Below are 19,328 nucleotides of genomic sequence, written 5' to 3'. Positions count from 1 at the left end.
CATTCTGCTTCCCTCCCAGGAAGCTCCATAGGACATCCCTACACACCCCATCCTGGGAATGAGATCTATCAGCTACCTCTTGTTTTGTGTTTTAGTTCCTTTCCTCGGCCTTTGCTTGACTTTCCTTATATCCTGTCGCAAGCCCGTTAGGCGAAGGTGGCAGAGATGCTGGGCTCTCTTGGGGGTGAATGCTAAGTGACTCTGTGACCACTGCCACCGACCGTGAGGATCTTGTCAGCGCGTTTGTCGGGAGCATTTTAAGCGAGTTGCCAGTGATGGGCCCTGACGTGCGTCAGTGCGGGAGCAGGGCCCACTTACCTTCTGTCCCGTAATTGTCCTTAAGTGCTGCCTTTGTGGCCATGAGGTCAGTGGCCCTGGTGTCACCAGTGCACTTCTCCACACGGGCACCTCTCCTTACTCCATTTCTCATTCTGCCTGAGAATTTCAACAGGGCTAAGTGTCCCCTCGGAGTCCTGGATCGATGTTTCCACATCAGAGGTTGGATCTCACCAGACCTTTCCTGCCCTTGCCCTGTCCCATCCTGGTGGGTAGGTGCCTCCCACCCTGCTATTTGTTACAGGGAAATGTTTCTCTGAGAGCTACTTCTTGTGTGGCCCCAAGTGAGAGAGGGCAGACTCAGGGACCGCCTCCACTGGGATAAAAAAAGAACAGTCTGAAGAATTCAAAGCTAGGCCAGCGGTTAGTACTTCTACCAGCTTTTATTGCTAGTTATTGTTATTTGTGTGTGTGTGTGTGTGTGTGTGTGTGTGTGTGTGTGTTTGCACAGGCCAGAGGTCAATGTCATTGTGTTCAATAAACCCCAGGATGCTCCTGTCTATGCCTCCTCAGTTCTGGGGTCGTAAGGTGTGCCCCTCATTTCAGCTGAGTACTGGGATTGAACTCAGGACCTTGCGCTACCCTTTAAGTACCTTACCAACTGAGCCACCTCCCCAGGCACCTGATCTTGCCATCTTAATGGCAATAAATGAAATTTTTTTTTAATGAATGAATGGATGGATGGATTTTCCCGGAGAGGTGCTGCCAGGAGCCAGGGAATAACATAAAAGGCTCAGTAGCCAAAAGAATAGAAAAAAAAATTTTTAACATAGCGGACAATGAGGACTACTGAGAACTCAAGAACAATGACAATGGGTTTTTGATCCTACTGCACGTACTGGCTTTGTGGGAGCCTAGGCAGTTTGGATGCTCACCTTACTAGACCTGGATGGAGGTGGGTGGTCCTTCGACTTCCCACAGGGCAGAGAACCCTGATTGCTCTTTGGGCTGACGAGGGAGGGGGACTTGACCGGGGGAGGGGGAGAGAAATGGGAGGCGGTGGCGGGGAGGAGGCAGAAATCTTCAATAAATAATTAATAAAAAAAGAAAGAAAAAAAATACTACTAGGTGTGAAGACTGACATCTGTAACTCCAGCTCTTGGAAAACTGAGGACAGCAGTAAGTTCACAGCCCAGACTACATTCTGAATACAGGACAGCCTGGGCTACAGGGTGGGAAAACAAACACAAACTGTAAACCAAAAGAAAGCAGCAGGATTAACCCAATGACTTGGAAGAGGCTGAGATCTCACTCCTGCCCCCAACTCTGCCATGGTCCTTCAGTAACTTCCTGAATTTTGTCTACCAGTTGGGGAAATCAATGACCTCAGGAATGGAGTATTCCATAAAACACACAAGTCCACAAGCACATAAACCAAATCAAATCAAACTGCCACGTATCTAGTTCTCTGACGCTCTTCTGCAGTCGCTGTGTCGTCCATCTCCCGAGGAGGAGGAAGGGAAGGCAGAGAGTATGCACAGGAAATGTACCCCGTGATTTCAAGAACAAATATGGAGGTGCAAGGACCACAAGCACCCTACCACGCGTTTTTGATAAGTTAATACATTCTCATAGCAGAAGCCCTAGGCCAGTTGACATTTGAATCATTTATAGCTTGGCAGGAGATGGCAGCAGTTTTATTTTTTTCTGGAAAAAAAGAGATCTTTATAAGCCTTGAGAGTGGGACTGAAAGTACTGGGGAGTGTTTGACCATAAACCGTGTGCTTAGAGCTGAGCCATTTGAAGTTATTGTTCAACGGAGTTCTGACAGCTGAGTGCCCACCGTGCACCAAAGAGCACCACGGTGGCCCTCCTGCATACGGCACTGAGCAGATTTCAGCCCAGCTCAGTAGTCACGAGTCTTGACGGCGTACACATTGCACAAGAATCATTGCTTCTCTCAGGCCGGTGCAGCCTTGGCAGGGTGTGGAAGGCTTTGAGGCAGCTGATGGGGGTCATCTCCAAGTTTCTGTAGCCCATAGCCTGAAGAATTTATGCCATGCACATACCGCCTGTAAGGTTTCTGAGATGGCTTTGGTCCTCAGGACCAGTGTAAAACACTGAGAGGTACAGGGGCTCTGAATGTGAGATGCAGCCAGGCCCACTGCTCGAAGCATCTTCACACACATACGGATAATTTCAAATGCCAGCTCTAACCCATCCATCCTTTTCCTGGTCCCTTATGGAAGACTTGGTCTGAGCCAGCTCTGTAGGCCCAAAGGAAATTGGCTTTTCCCCTATATAACAAAGTGTCTTTGGCTACAGCAAAGTCAAGGCTTGTGTTACGGGTGTCATGGTGAGGAAGAGCAGAGGAGGAAAAGGAAGGAGCCATCCTCCTGTCTCTGTCCTTTCTCAATGCCAAAAGTAGCCTAAGTCCTAGCTGCTCAATGTCATACCCACCTGTTAGCACAAAGGAAGAGAACTTGGGATAAGAACGAACTGCGGATCTTGGGAACCACCCACCCAAGCCCTCTCATCTGGGATTGATTTTATCCCAAATCATTCACCCGCTTCCGCCAGAGTAGAATGAAACTACTACTCTCCTGGTGCCCAGCTATTTCATTCCCTTAGTTCTCTCTCCGTCTCCAGGGTCCTGGCGCTCGGCAGAGCCCTTGCTTCAAGGCAGCCCAGGTGCTTAGCTGCCTCCCGGTATCTTAGGAGCCTTCTCCTTGCCTTCCGCCTTCCGCCTTCCTTTCTGTCCTTGATTTCCAACCTCACCCTATCCGAGGTCTTGCGCCTTGCCTTCAGGATCTGTGCACACCTCTCCCTCTCCTGGGTCCTCTGGCACTGGCTCCATGGCACGGTTGCTGGATGCTGTCTCCTTGTTCCTGGCCTCACAGCAGTACTGTGCCCTGGCAGCACAGATGCCAACCTGCAGACCACCTTGTTTAGCTTACACCGAACTCCAGCTTGCAGCTAACAAGACCTCAGCTGACTGACACCCATGGGAGACTCTATACACTGTCTGAGAGAAGAGCCTCCTGTCTTACCTAATAATAGAATTCAATAGGAGTGGGTCTGGAAGGTGCCCTCTCCCGAGGAAGATGGTGACTCTGCCTTGTGACACCACCATCCTTGTATGCGTGCTCTCCCCGGACAGCAGGTTGCTCCCAGGACAGCTACCATGATCACATGGCCTTCCTGCTAGGACTTCAGGCCTATGTCTATAGCTCCATAAACTTCATCCCCATATTTCATTTATGAACCTGAATAAATGCTGAATAAAGGCTATGAAGTGAATTACTTAAAACAACAGAAGTGTATGTCTTGCAAGAACGTTCTGGACACCAGAAGTCAGATATTGAAGTGTTGGGGATGCTGGCTCTCTCTTCCATCAGGTCCAGGGCTGCAGACGATCCTAGCAAGCCTCCGTGTTGTCTGTGTCGCTAAGTCTGTCTCCAAACCATCTCTGCTTCTCTGTCCTGGTATCTAGATCAACCCCTCCTCTTTCCTACAGGCCCCTGTCACTGCACCAGGGATTTTCCATCACAAGATGAGGGCCCACCTTAGTCAGCATGGCCTCACAACATCTATGACTGATTCCAAAGAAGTTACAATCACAAGTGTCCGCGGTTAAGATGTGAGCATCTATCTTCCCGGAGCTGGACTTCCCCAAAGGCCCTAGATGTGAATGTCTATATTCCTTCATCATCCTTCCGACACCTCCCATCCCAGCAAATGAGTCCACACCCGGGTGTTGATACTGACCCCACCTCTTGTCGTTACCCAGCCACCAAGCACCTCACTCATCTCACTCTTTTCTGCCCCTAACCCTCCCCACTCATATCTGCAAACTGACACTCAGCTGAGGCATAACACCAATGCCCACTCTTGTTTCCTGTGTCACCCTGCTCCTGGGTCACCCCACTCCCTCCTCTATGCTACAGATTTTCTTGGTAAAAACACTGCTTGGATCTGCCTATGCTCTGTAGACTGTCTTCACTGGTTTCAGACTGAACACTGAGGTCTTTGGTAGAGTTTCAAAGCCAAGCCTTCCCTGTGCACCCCATCTGCAGAGTCACCTGCATCACCCCACCTCCTTGTGCTCCTGTCTCCATCCCCCCTCCCCAACACACACACACACACACACACACACACACACACACACACACTGGCCTTGCCTGGAGAGTTAAGTAAGCACCTTCCCACCTCAGAGGGTTCTGCTCACACATCAGAAACCATGCTTGAAGTTCAAAATAGCTTGAGCATCCCTCAGCACGCCACCAGAATGCCAGGTGTGGCCTTCTAAGATGAAGCTCAGCTTATCGTTTTGACATTGCCTGTATACTGACCTGAGGACACCATTAGTACTGATGGAAAGTGGGCTGTCATTTACTGCCAACCTGGTACCTGGTCCATCTCTATGCCTAAAAGGCACTCCTGACTCACTCCTGACAGGACAGGAGAATACAGAGCATGCCTCTTTCTCATCCAGAGTCAAGTCTCAGAGCCAGCGGTCTTCCCACAACAGCAAAGCTCCTTGGAAAGCGTGGAATTCCTGGTTTAAGTCAGTGACTCCACAGTCAACTGACTTGTAAAGTGTTTGCTGAAGCACACAGCCAGGGAAAATGAACGCAAGCAGCCCGTTCGACTCTCCCAGCAACCCCCTTGGAAAGGTGCTGATGGACGGCCGCCATAAAAGGCACTGTGGATCTGGGCGACACAAACGCATCTGTTTCACGAGGCAAATTACCTGTGCTGGTCTTTGGCCTGGGAAGTCTGAAAAGGCAAACCAGTGAGCCTGTCACAGGACCTTCAAGTTATTTGAGAGTACATGGAGAGTGTGTGCTTGGGTAGGCCCTGCCCTCCAAGGAGTCTTTCACATAATTAACTCCCATAAAACCACTGCAAGTTAGGTGAGATGAGTTAAAAGCCAGACCTAATTCACAAAAAGCCAAGGGACCACATCCCAAAATGGAGTCTGAGTTGGCTGTTGAACAGAGCAGACAGGAGCATTGCGTCCCATTTCCCTGCAAATGCTCCACAGTACCACCACAGTCTCTGCACTGAACTGACTTCCTGCTGCCTCCCCTCTTGGACCACAGTCTCCGCATCTCCATATCCTAGCACCAGGTGTAGGCCCAGCAGGGACTCCAAAATATCACTGCATGGGTGAGCATATTATTATAAATAACAGACATTTGGTGGCAATAGACCCCTCCATCATCATTAAAGGTGTCTTGTAAGCTGACCCCTGTATTCCACGTGTCTACAGCTTCTTGTGGTCTTGAAAGAGAGGCAATCAGAGCCTTCCAACGCTACACACACCACAGAAGCTTGCAACAACACCATTATTGTATTGAGAGCCTAGATTAGGTCCATTTGCAGAACACATTTTCCCCTGGTTACTATATGCTAGTAGATGACAATTATATGCACAGACTATAGTACTTAAAGTGTAACATCCAGCTGTATACAGGCCCACAAAGACAGTCATATATAAACTGTAGAGAACAGAACAGTGACCCAGGATGAAGAAAAATTCTCTGTAAGTACAGAGAGATACAAGATAGTCCCCAAACTGTACTCCAGAAGGAAATGAAACAAACAGAAAGCCAAAGGGGAAGCAGCTGACTAGGCCAGCAGAGCAGAAATCTACATCTCCCCTGTGTAACCAGCAAATCCCTGAGGCTCTCCTACTTACTCTCCCTCAGCCCCTGGGAGGGGCATATTAAAAAGCAGGAAGTGAGAGGGATTATGTGCTAAAGATAATCTCTTAGAGCGGTGACATTGGAGTGTGCCACCCATCATGACACTACCTTGCAATTTTGTCATGGACAAGGGGGACTGCATCCTGGAGCCTGGCACGTGCCATAGAATCTGAGTACTGACAGGGACAAATCCAATGTCGTCAGAGCACTAATAATTCAAGGTAGGGAAATGTCAAATGTCTCTTGTATGATAGAGAACAAGCCACACACATGCATACATAACACACACACACACACACACACACACACACACTTCCACATTCCTGAGCCTTCATTTAAAATAATTTCTCCAAGCTCAGCCAAACGAGGCAGCCCTGATACAGATGGAATTAAGGTTTCAAAGGCCCCTTCTGGAAAAGCCTCCCTGAAGCGCTGAAGGAAGCAGGTCAGCTGATGGCCTGGCTTAGAATTCCTGCCCATCCCACTAGACCTTTCCACCAAGGTAATCTGTAGTCACTCACTAGAACTAGAGGTGGGCATTGGTTAGACCTAGAGAATGACAGAGTAAAGTAGCAGCCCTGATGGGGACCACACACCTCTCAATACAAATCCCCCCAGCAGGTGGTTTTGGTCCCACTGGAAGGACACAGGTGCTAATCAAAATGGCCTCACAGTCTCATGTCCAATTCTGCTATCATTCCCATCACAGGTGTCCTCTGTATAAACCTGTGCTCTAGGCCCTGCCACCGTGTGTCTCATGAAGAACCAACGCTGAACAAGCCTCTTTGCAGAGCTCTTCCCTCTTGTGTTTAATATGGACTCCTTTGTCATCATTCAACTTGGTTCAGAAGTCGTGAGGGGGACTAGAGATGTAGCTGCACACACACAAAACCCTGGGTTCCACCACCAGCACTTCATACAGTGTGTGTTGGCACGTACCTGTAATCCTAGTAAGTGGATGTTGGAGGCAGGAGGAGCAGAAGTTCACGTTCATCCTTACCTACATAGCAAAGCCAAAGCCAGCCTGGGTTACCTCAGATCTTGTTGCAAAAATAAACAAACAAACACATAAATAAGAAATTATAAACTGCGCTTGGTCAGTCTTGGTCAATGTCAAGGAGAACATGACATGTTGACTACTGACAAACTCGCCATTAGAGGATACAGCTCCTAAAACTCCAACCCATTGAAGATCCACAGGTCTCTGGGCTTGAGTTTCTGCAGTAGAGGGGGGGTGTGGCTCCTGACACTACTCAAGGTGGCAGATCCCAGACCAACTTCATTCTGTGATACTGAGGATTCCTGGAGTAAAAAGCTCAGGTAGGTGGCCAGAGGAAAAGCTCCATGCTTTACCTTTTTCAAATTATTTTCATTTATAGGTGTTTGTATATGTGCTTGTGTGAAGATACATTTCCATGCAGCAAAGTACCTTCAAATTATTTTTTCTTAATTAAAAATGCATGCAAGGAAATACCTTGCTGCATTAACAGATCCTACTCCTGTGTGGTAGGATCATGTTGCACCAAAAACTAAGTCTCTCTCTCTCTCTCTCTCTCTCTCTCTCTCTCTCTCTCTCCCTCTCAGATCTCTGCTTTATTCTACACAAACTCTCACACCTCTCCTGCAATTACAAGTCTTCCCTGGGGTGTTGAAGAGATGGTTCAGTGGTTAAGAATACTGGCTGTTCTTCCAGAGGACCTGGATTCAATTCCCAGCACCCACATGACAGCTAACACCTGTCTATAACTCCAGTTCTAGGGGATCTGATATGATATCCCACCAATGCACATAAAATAAAGTTGAAAAAATAAATAAATGTTCTCGCTGAACCACATAACTCCCTTAACTAGAGAGAAACAGAAGGCTTTAACTGGCAGCACCGTGGGTTTCCCTTCCACCAGAGGTCCCCTTCTCTCCCTTCCTTTCCACCTTCACTCACAGCAGGAACCTGGCACAGAGGATATAACAGGAAGAAAGTAGACTCAGCCTTTAGGGACCCCTATAGTCTGTCTGAAGGAGAAACAAATGATCACAGTATGATACTAATTTGTAAATAAATCATCACGGTAGCAGAGCCTGTGCACAGGGATACAAAGCTCCATGGAAGATTCTGAAGCCACCCTGGTCTGGAATACATCTGCATGCGCCTCTCAGACTCCCCCAACCCCCTCTCTCTCACCTGGTCAGGCATGCTCTAGGTTCTCAGTGCCAAGACTAGCAGCCTCCCATGTCTGCTCCACATGGAGATGGTGCCCTGACTGATAATAAATTAGAGATAAGTATGTACCTTGTAATTTCGTTTCATTTCAAGAAAATGAACAAAAGGCAGGAGAAAGAGAGTTGGGAACTAGCGTGTGTGTGTGTGTGTGTGTGTGTGTGTGTGTGTGAATGTGAGTGTGAGTGTGTATGTGTGTGCGTGCACACACACAAGCGTGACAGCAAATATGTGTTTGTGTATTTGTGTATGTATTGGTGTACATGCATGTTTGGGTGTGCACATGAAGGCCAGGGGTCTATCTTAGGTGTTTTCCTTAAACGCTACTTGACTTATTATTTGAGACAGGCTCTCTCATCTTTACCTGGATCTCGCTGATTCCACAAGACTATTCTGCCAGTGAGTCCAGTGATCTTTGTACCTCTGCCTCCCTAGTACTGGAATTACAAGAAAATCCTTCCCCAACAGGATTTTTTTCTTTTCTTTTCTTTTCTTTTCTTTTCTTTTCTTCTGTCTTTCCTTCTTTTTTTGGTTTTTCAAGACAGGGTTTTGTTTGGTTGGAAGAATCACCCCAGCCCTGGTACCCCTAAATCCAAAGAGTATGGAATGTTTGGGTGGAAAGTTCCATTCCAACCACCTTCCCTGGGAGTTGCCTCAGTACAAACTCCACCTCCCAGAAACCCTGCCAAATGGGGACCCCTCCTTAGAGATTCTCAAGACCACTCCCACAGGGTATTTAAACTGCCCCCCAGAGAACAAATACACGAGCTTCTCTGCCTGCCTCTGCCTCTGCCTCTGCCTCTGCCTCTGCCTCTGCCTCTGCCTCTGCCTCTGCCTCTGCCTCTGCCTCTGCCTCTGCCTCTGCCTCTGCCTCTGCCTCTGCCTCTGCCTCTGCCTCTGCCTCTGCCTCTGCCTCTGCCTCTGCCTCTGCCTCCTGAGTGCTGGGATTAAAGGCGTGCGCCACCACACACACCAGGCTTATTAAAGTGGGTTCTAGAGCTCAGACAGGAGTCCTCTTCCGGCCCACATTTGGTTTGGAGGTTTGGGGGTGGGGGAAGGAGTTGTTGTTATAGTTAGTTTGTTTTGTTTTGCAGTTCTGGAAAGTGAACCTATGATTTTAAGCATGCAAGAAAGAGAGGCCAGCGCTCCACCGCTGAGCAGTATCTGCAGCCCAGAAGTTCCTTCTTATACAGACAGCATGGTCAAGGAAGTTCTTTCTCAGTGGTGTTGGAGAAGACCCGTGAGACAGTGTGAGAAGTGATAGGATCAGCTGTGTGACCATCAGAGGGAAGCAGGAATGCAGAGTCCTGAGATGCTCTGTGCTGGTCTGCAGAGGGTAGAGGGTGGACACATCAAGGAGGGAGGTCCAAAGAACCAGAGAGCTCAACGCCTTACAAGACATGAAAGGCCAGTGAGTATTTTCTGATGGAAAGAGTTTGCCAAATGGTAAGAAAACTGAAGAATTTCTAAATGTCTTTATGCCAGTGTTGAAGAGGCTCCCTTAGTTAGGGTTCTACTGCTGTGATAGAACACTGTCTTAGCTAGGGTTCTACTGCTGTGATACAATACTGTCTTGTTAGGGTTCTATTGCTGTTACAGAACACTGTCTTAGTTAGGGTTGTATTGCTGATAGAACACTGTCTTAGTAAGTATTCTACTGTTGTGATAGAACAGTCTTAGGGTTTCTGTTGCTGTTAAGAGACACCACCGTGACCATAACAACTCTTATAAGATAAAACATTTAACTGGGGCTGGCCTACAGTTCAGAGGTTTAGTCCATTATCCTCATGTCAGGTGGCATGCAGGCAGACATCGTGCTGGAGAAGGAGCTTGATGCCTTGATGCCCAGACAACAGCAGGAGTCTGTGTCCCACACTGGGCGTAGCCTGGCCCCCCACAGTGACACACTTCCTTCAACAAGGCCACACCTACTTCACTACAAGGCACTACCTCCTAGTAGTGCCACTCCCTATGGTGACCCCTTCCTTTCAAACCAGCACACTCACCATGACCAAAAGCAACTTAGAGAAGAAAGGGTTTATTTCAGCTTGCAATTGTCCAGTCAAACTCTATCACTGAGGGAAATCAGGGCAAGGACTCTGAGACTCCCTCTCCCAGATAACGCTAACCTGTGTCAAGCCGACAAATTCTCATAGGGACAGCGGGACAGTCACTATTGTAAGCGTATATTCCTCACTTGGTACAAGGAACCTCTCATCTCATGCATGTGTACAAATTAATCTGGGGATGTGGCCTTAGGTGTGAACCGGATGAAAGTTACTGCACTTTTACCAACAAATGAAGAGGTTAGCAAGCAATGTGTCTCCATGTGATGGCAGACAGGAATGGTTCTTAAATTACTTTTCTTAGTTTAACACTTGTTCTCAGCAATGAATTAGAAACCCATACAAATAAAGTGAAATAGTATGTGTATCTGTGTATTATCAGTTAAGTAAAGCTCTTTTTAAATTTTTCTTAAAAGCAAGAATGTATACATAATAATCACTCTGGTCTTCGTAGCTTCCTGCCTGAGGTTACCAGACGTCCAAAATTATTTTAGCATGTCTCAGAAAAATTAAAAATTAAGATTATGGAAATTCTGCCTCCACCGTGACACAGCATCACTTAGAGTTCACATTTTCAAAAGCTGGTGAGGAAGCACACATTGTTATTTAATTATAATTATGGTTATTACTATAATTAGTGATGAAAATACTCTGGACACAGGAAAATACTCTGAACACAGGAAAAACACACAAGCAAGAGAGTTCAGTAGTAAAGGGGCTTGCTCCAAGCCCCAAGCCTGACAACCTTAGTTGAATGCCTGAGCCCCACATGGGGGAAGAAGAAGGAATTCAGAAAGTGTTTGGGGGAACTACATGGGAATAGACGCACTAGATAGATAGATAGATAGATAGATAGATAGATAGATAGATAGATAGATAGATAGATAGATGGATGGATGGATCGATCTTTTGGAAGAATATGAAAAATGATTTTGATGCTACATCTCACAACTGTAAAGAAAATAAGACTCTCTTAGCTGCTGAGCTGAATGCATTTCCGTGACTGGTAGTGAATACGTGTGCCACCATGTTCTTCAGTGCTGGTAAACAACCGCCAAAGACCAAGGTCCTCCTCATAGCACCGTGGGGCTCAGCCCACATAGAACCATAGCAATATCCACCCTCGTCACTCACAGCCACCTTAATTAGATCAAAAGACCAGCGTGAAAACCACTAGCTGAGTTCCTCCAAATGAGCCAGTAAGCAATTATTATCCCTTTGCTTTCAAAACAGCTGATAATTAAAGCAAATCCAACCTAATGTCTTCAAATAAATTTGAAGTCCACAGAGAACTGTCATGCACGAACAAACGCACTTTTAAATTTTTGCCTAAAAATTATAGCTTATAGTGTCCCTAGACAGAATGAAACAGCCTATCAGAGAAAACAAAGAAACTGTTCTTCAAAATCTTTTTTTCCTTGCTTTGCATAAAAAGCTGAAATAGTCAACTAGCTATTTGAACCCATCAATTTTAACTCAGAAAATCAGAAATAATGAGCAAACCATAAAGAAGCTATATGTCCCTATTTTGTACTTAAGGGAAGCGAGTTCTGTGGCTAGAGAGAATGCATAACACGAGCAGAGGGTATAAATATTTAATACTAAAGCAAAGACAGATGAACCCCAACTGCCTCTTCCTCTGATTAATCAGAACAATCGAAAGGAAAAGCTAAAGGTAAAAAAATGTTAATATATGCATCATTAGACCACTTCTATCCATAGGTAGAAAGGAGTTTTTTTTAAGAACTAGTGAATAAAATTCAAAACATGGCAAAATAAAAGAATATAGAACCAATGAAGTGTTACTCAAGAAAGAAATACATCCTACCTTGCTTTCTGTTGCTGGGATTAAACACCATGACCAAAAGCGAGTTACAGTCCATCACTGAGGGGAACCAGGGCAGGAATTCAACACAGGAGCTTGATGCAGAGACCAGCAGAGGAAGCTGTTTGCTTCTCCTGGCTTCTCAGTTGCCTTTCTAAACTCTTAACACAGCCTGGGCCTACCTGTCTAAGGATGACACTGTCCACGCCGGGCTGGGATCTCCTACATCAATTCGCAAACTAGAAAATTTCCCACAGGCCGCCCTGATGGAGGCAGTTGGGTGGTTGTGGTTCCCTCTTCTCACGTGTGTCTAGTTGATGACAATGACTGGCCACCACAGAAACAAAACAAGGCACAGAATACAGAAAATATAGCGGCTTTATAGCTTCAAGTGGGTCTGCTTAAGATTTCTCGTACAAAAAAGAACAAGCTAGGTATGGTGGCTCATTATTATTATTTCGGGACTGAGGAGGTTGAAGCAAAAGGATCACCATAAATTTGAGTCCATCTTGGAGTCCATTTCAGGACCGTTGGCTAAATATTGAGACTCTATCTCATAAAAAAACAAAAACAAGAAACCAAAGCCAACCAAAATAGTCAACCAAGAATTCTATGTTCCAAAAACTATCCTCTAAAAGCAAAGGAGAAATTGACATTCCAGATGAACAAAAGCTAAGAGAATCCACTGAATAAGTAATCTTGCCCCACAAAAAGTGTTAAAGGGAGTCAGTTTGAAATCAAACAACGGTAGACATTAGTCAGCTAATCAAACCTGCAAAAAGAAAGAGAGTACTTGGACAAAGGAACTCAACAGGTTAGTATTAAGGGAAAAAAATAAACAGTGTCGATGTATATTTTGTTTGTAACTTTTCCTCCAGCGTGATTTAAAAAGCAATTAAATAAAGCAATTGCTTTAAATCTGTGTTCGTGGGCAAGCAACACATAAAGATGTAATTACTAACCCGCGGTTTGTATATACTTTATAGCACAAAGGAAATAGGTGGACTAGAGCTAAACAGGAGAAAAATACACATAATACTGAAATGAGTTTGCATTAATCTGAAAATTATAAATTGAATGTTATTTGCACTCCATACAGTGACCACTAAAACATGAGACACTAGAAAGAATAAAAATAAAATTCAGTCACCCTGGCAGATGTCATCGTACAACCCAGGGATGCTGATTCATGCCTGGGCTCAGGAGGCTGAGGCAGGAGGACCATGAGCTAGAGACCGCCTTGATAGATAGTGAGGTCTATCTCACAAAAACAAGAACAACAGCAAATCTAAAGGAAAGGAGACCCAGGACCAGGAACACAACTGGTGCAATGCATACGAGAAACAGATGCCAACATGGCGGCATAATTCATGCCTTATTAGTAATTTCTTAGAAAACGAATAGACTGATGGATCCGATTCAATAGCAGCTTATAGCAAACCAAGCTTTGGAAAACAGCAGAATCCAACTGCATGCTATCTACCAGAAGTATACTTTAGATGCAGTCACCCTGCTGAAAGAGGAAGAATGCAAAAAAAAAAAATGCAGGGAAAATAGCAAGTAAAGCATAGATGGACTGACTGAGACAAACTTTAGTTGCAAAATTGTTACCAGAAACAAACGTTGATGGCTTATGAGGATGGAAGGGTAAATCCATCAAAAATATATGATCAATATAAATACATACACTCCTAAAAGCAGAGATCTAAAGTACACGAAGCAAAGGCTGATAGATGAGAAAGAAAACAGAAAATGCAATAATAAATTTGGAGACTTTGACGCCTCACTTTCAGCAAGGAATAAAGCAACTAGATAGAAAATAAACAAGAAAATAAATAGAAAAGCAGACAACGCTATAAAATACTAACAGATATCTGTAGTGCATCCCTCCTCACAGCAGACGAGCAGACACTGTTCTCAAACACACAGGAAATAGTCCAAACCTTAGGCTGTGCAGAAAATGTCAATCAATGCTAATGTATTGAAATCATATAATGACATGGAATTCGCAGTGAATCACAGAAACAAGTTTGAAACTCATGGATATATAGAAATTTAACAACACATTCCTGAGTCACACAGCACCAACAGAGAAGTAACAAGGAAAAGCATGTATATACTTGAGTGTGGTAAAAGCAAAACCACAATGTACTAAAACACTTGGCTGCACAGCAAAAGCACTGCCCTGAAGGGAATCTTGTAGCTATGAAGGTCTTTATTTAGAAATAAGAGCATTCTAAATTCAATAACCCAAATTCCTAGAGTGAGAAATGAGGGGAAAAAAAAAGAACACGTCAAACCATACACAAACTTAAAGTGAGAAATATTGGAGCAGAAATTATGAGACCAGATAGCAGAAAATAACAGACAACAGTAATGTCAAAACTTGGCTCTCAAAATAAGACTTAATAAGAATGACAAACCTTCCATTAGACTGTCCGGGGGACAGAGGGCACTTCAAAGGCTCACATTAGGAATGGGGAGCTAGCATTAACACCAACCTCACAGAAATACAAAGAGATTATAAGGTATTATTATGAGTAAGACTTTGGCAGAAAATTGAAACTTCTAGTTCAAGAAAATCATCATAGATTGGTAATAAGTAAAGATGCCGAATTCATTTAATTAGAAGCTGCTCCCCCCTACTCCCCTCCCCCCCCCAAAAAAAACAAGTTTAAGAAAAATCCCAGGAGCACATTGATTTGGTAATAAATTTTAGCAAGTATTTAAAGAACAGTTCATACCAACCTCTCATTAACCTACCCTCCTCTCAAGTAGAAGAGGACACACTTTCAAACTTCCTCTACAATATTAATACTATGCAGATTTCAAACACATTACAAGAAAATAAAGCTACACATCAAAGTCCCTTGTGCAGATGTATGCAAATTCTCTCAATAAGATACAAGTACCTTTTGTGCTGCAGAGACAGCTCAGCAAAGAGCACTAGTTGCTCTTGCTGAGGACCCTGGTTCCATTCCCAGCACCCAAATGAATAGTGGTTCACAGCCATCTATCTGTAACTCCGGTACCAGGAGATTGGACACCCTCTTCTGGCCTTCGTGGATGCTGCATGCACATTGTGTAAGTGCAGGCAAACACTTATATACATAAAATTTTTTAAGTATTAAAAAAAAAAACAGGCAAATCAATCCAACAGCATATCAGAATTAGTATATACCACAACTGAATAAAAAAAAAAATCAAAAGGAAAGCACATGACTGCTCCTAGGTGTGGTGGAAGGGAAAGTTTCCTGGAGATAAAAAGGAGAGCACAGTCAGGAGCAGGAACATCTGGGAGAGCCCAAAGTGAGCATGCCCAGATTAAGATGGGCCACGTGAGAAGGACGAGGGGAGAGAGCAAAGAGGAGCTGCCAACCAAGAGGGGCAGCCTGGGCCAAGACACTGCCATAGCCAAAATGACATATAGGGAAAAGAAGCTGGGGGAAGGGCAGCTCAGTCTCTGAGCTGGAGAGTCGGGGTAGAGGCCAGGATAAGCCATACCTTGCAACAAGTAGGGACTGAAGGACATTGGGAAATATGTTAAATAGCCACCTCAGCCTTTCTTCCTGGGTTTGAGACTTTAACATCATTTGAAAGCTAACAATATCTGTATCGGAAAGGAAGAACTACAATGATATCTTTTTGTAGATGACAGGATTTTGCACAGAAAATCCCAAGGAATTAAAACCAACAAACAATACAAAGGAGTTCATCCATAATATCACACAGATACTAATCAATTAATCAAAAAGCAGTGAATTTCTACATGCTATTAATGAATAAGCCAAATATTGAACCAGGAAATCAACTTCATTTCAAAGTATCAAAAAAGAGTAGGATAGTTAGAATTGATTTAACAAAAATTGTGAAACATGTTTACTGAAACCACAAACTATCGTTGATAAAAAATTAAGTCCACTCTGAGGTCATCTGTATTCATGGGCTGGGAGATGATTATTAAGTCAGCTATGCTCCCATGACTGTTATCCATGTTCAACATAGTCCCTAAGAAAATTCCAGCTGGTGGGGGTGTTTGTTCCTGAAGTTCTAAAGTTAATATGAAGAACTAATATCCAGAATAATCTTGAGAAAAAAAAATTAAAGTGAGATGGCTCATCTTCCTAATTTTAAAACCTACTACAAAGTAATGACAACCGAGTGAGTTTAGTCCTTAAAACTGCAGACATAGCAAAACCAATGGAATAAATTGAAAATTGAGAAACAAATGCAAATGTATATGACAAATTGATTTTTTATACGTGTCCCAAGACAATTTAATCATACTAAATAGATATCAATGTTCAAAGAGTGAAGTTGGATCTACACTTCATACTATATACAAAACTAAACTCAAGATATATTCAGGACCTAAATGAATATACCAGAAAGAATATGTGCATGAACATATAAAATTCATGACTTTGGCTTATAGTTTCTCAAAACATTACCAAGCAAAATAAATATGTATAAGCTAAGATCCACTGCACATTAAAAATCATTGTGCTTCAAAAGGTATATCAAGAAAATGGAGACGTATTCCATAGAACAGCCTGCTCAAGATAAGAGACTGCTGCTTTTCAGCCCATTGGGGTCTGAAGTTTAAAGCTTACTGGAGTGAAAGGCTGGCCTCTTCGGGTGGCTTAGACATCTCACTATATGAGATGTGCAGTCTCAGGGACATGTTTCTAAGAGCATCCAAGATTTCCCTGTAGAAGCCATGAGGCTCTTTGTGACATGAACTTGAGATTACCTCTCTGTGTTATTCATCGGTCAAGTCAATTGGTAATGTCAGGTTACAGGGAAGGGAAATGGTACCAAGGTGTGACTGACTGTGAGGCAGCGGAGTGGCTTGTGAGATTGAAGCTATCTCCAGGAAATCCACACCTCAGAGAAGAGCCAGACTCCAGCCATGAAGAGAGAGGGGTAGGATTCACAGCCACACTGGTGAAATCCTTTTTCAAAAGACCCCCAGCAGTGTACAACTTCATTCCACATAATTTAGCCATTTGAAGAGTCAAAGTTATAAAATTCAAATAGGAAAGAATGTATGTATAATTCAATTAAATGGTATATGGTAATTAGCATATCTGTTGACCTCACAGTGGAACCCTGCACTGTTCTCCTCTTCCTCGTGGCAGAGGAAACGATGGATGTCGAGTTGCTAAGTCCATGGTGCATGCCGATGCCCTCAGCTTTCACCGTACATCCCTGTCCTCTTCTATCACCTACCGTCTCAAGCTCCACTCTGGAGTCTGACAAAAACCGTCGTTCTCTAAAGCCTGTTGCTGTCAGCAGGCCAGGGGCTGCAGAGTGGTTTTAGCACAGCAAGGTCTGTGAGTCTTAAGGGTTTGGCGTAAACAGACACTGGAAAGGTAACAAGCAAGGGCTTTTCAAAGCCCAGCCTGTTGGGTCAGGGTGACTCACCCCCAGGAGCCAGATGAGCCAGCTGTTGTACCCAACTCAAATCTCAATCAAAAGAGTGAATTTGAGGAAGAATGAAGGTTGGAGAAATAGGAAAATCTCCAGGGAAAGGTTGGAAATGGGAAAGGGCCATCAAAACCCCAGTTATTAAAACAAACTAACAAAAGTCAATCAACAGTAGAAGAAATGTCCTAATGCCAACAGCTGTAGGTATCTAAAGTCTACTGAAAAAGGCAAACTTCTGAGAGGTCCTGAAAACTGAGCAACACTGGGGATCAGGCTCAGGGAACACACACACACACACACAGAGAGAGAGAGAGAGAGAGAGAGAGAGAGAGAGAGAGAGAGAGAGAGAGAGAGAGAGAGAGGGAGGGAGGGAGGGAGAGAGAGAGAGACAGAGAGAGACAGAGAGAGACAGAGAGAGAGAGAGACTCATTCCTCGCAGGATAGGCAGAAAGGTGGAATCAGCACCCCCAATACCACAGGCACTGTGTGGAAAAGATGGGAAGAGACCCCACTTATACCCCCATCTCAAGAAGGAACCAGCACCTCATGTTGGGTGGCATCTACCCTCAGTGACACTGGTATCTAACCAACAGCAGGGGTTACTCTGTTCTTTGTTTCAAATCAGTGTGTGAGGTACAGAAGGCCCCAGGAACTGGAACAAATCGTCCAACACAAAACTCGTCCTCACATGCAGAGCCCACCCCACCCCCCGCCCAATCAGGCTGCTGCAAGACCCACTCAATCCTAATTATTAAAACAGCTTCTCAGAGTATGCCCATCTCAAAACTTTAGATTGTTACTCTCCATAGTCCAAAATCTCATACTTTTGCTTTCCTAATATACCTATTAATAGTGAACTCTTAGTGAATTATTTTTCCTGAAGGAAAGGAAGCAATGGGGGGAAAATCCCATTCATAAAACTCAACTTATACGAGAGATATATAAAAAGAGTCTCATCTGTGGATTGCTGTGCAAACCTATGACATCACTTTTCCCCAGGGTCTGGGAGCTGGACAGGCTCCAGAAGGAAGGGTGTCACTGACAGTCGCTGCTTCTGATAGATGCTGGGCCTTCGCCCTGCCTTATACTGCCCTAAGCCACGATGCCTCACCATTGGACTAGAGCCTCCATGTTCATTGCTCAGATTTTCTGACATGAGTCCCTGTGGTGGTCTTTGGGGTGACATTAAGGACCACTGGTCATTAAACATGGGGGCAAATCTAGAAAAAGGATGTTCCCTTGTTATCTGTAGCTCTGATTTAAGCCATGCCTTCTTTCAGAGCTTGCTCCCAGCCTATCTCCCTGTAGCTTCTAGCTACTGTGCCTGACACATCTAATTGCATCTCTGCTATGGGTATGTTGAAAGATGTGTTCTGGTCTATACTATACCCTCCCACACCCCCACACCTCCCACAAACACACACGAACATGCACACAAGACATATACACACATGTGTGCACAAACACACACACACACACACACCTCTCATAAGATTTTGTTCCTGGGTAGGCTGGGTGGAAAAGGGAATACTCATTTGTACTGTTGATATCTCTCAGGACATTTACAAAATCTTTAAAATGTACTTCTCTTCAGCGTTGAAATGTTCCCAATAAATGCATAGCCCTTATTTCTCAGACGCAAATGAAGCAATCCCAGTGTATGGGCTAGGATCACTTTTGTGCCAAGTCCATCACAGGCCCACGGAGACAAAGCCCACACACTGTGCTCAGGCTCCCGTGGATCTGCAGACTGCTGTCTTTGCCTGTGGAGAAGGAACACATCACCTATTTAGAAAGAACAGGCT

Source organism: Alexandromys fortis, unplaced genomic scaffold (assembly GCF_014885135.2).
Source record: "Alexandromys fortis isolate MF-2015 unplaced genomic scaffold, M_Fortis_MF-2015_v1.1 scaffold_3, whole genome shotgun sequence".
NCBI lineage: Eukaryota > Metazoa > Chordata > Mammalia > Rodentia > Cricetidae > Alexandromys > Alexandromys fortis.
The sequence above is the reverse complement of the archived record's forward strand: the minus strand, read 5'-3'. Positions refer to the sequence as shown.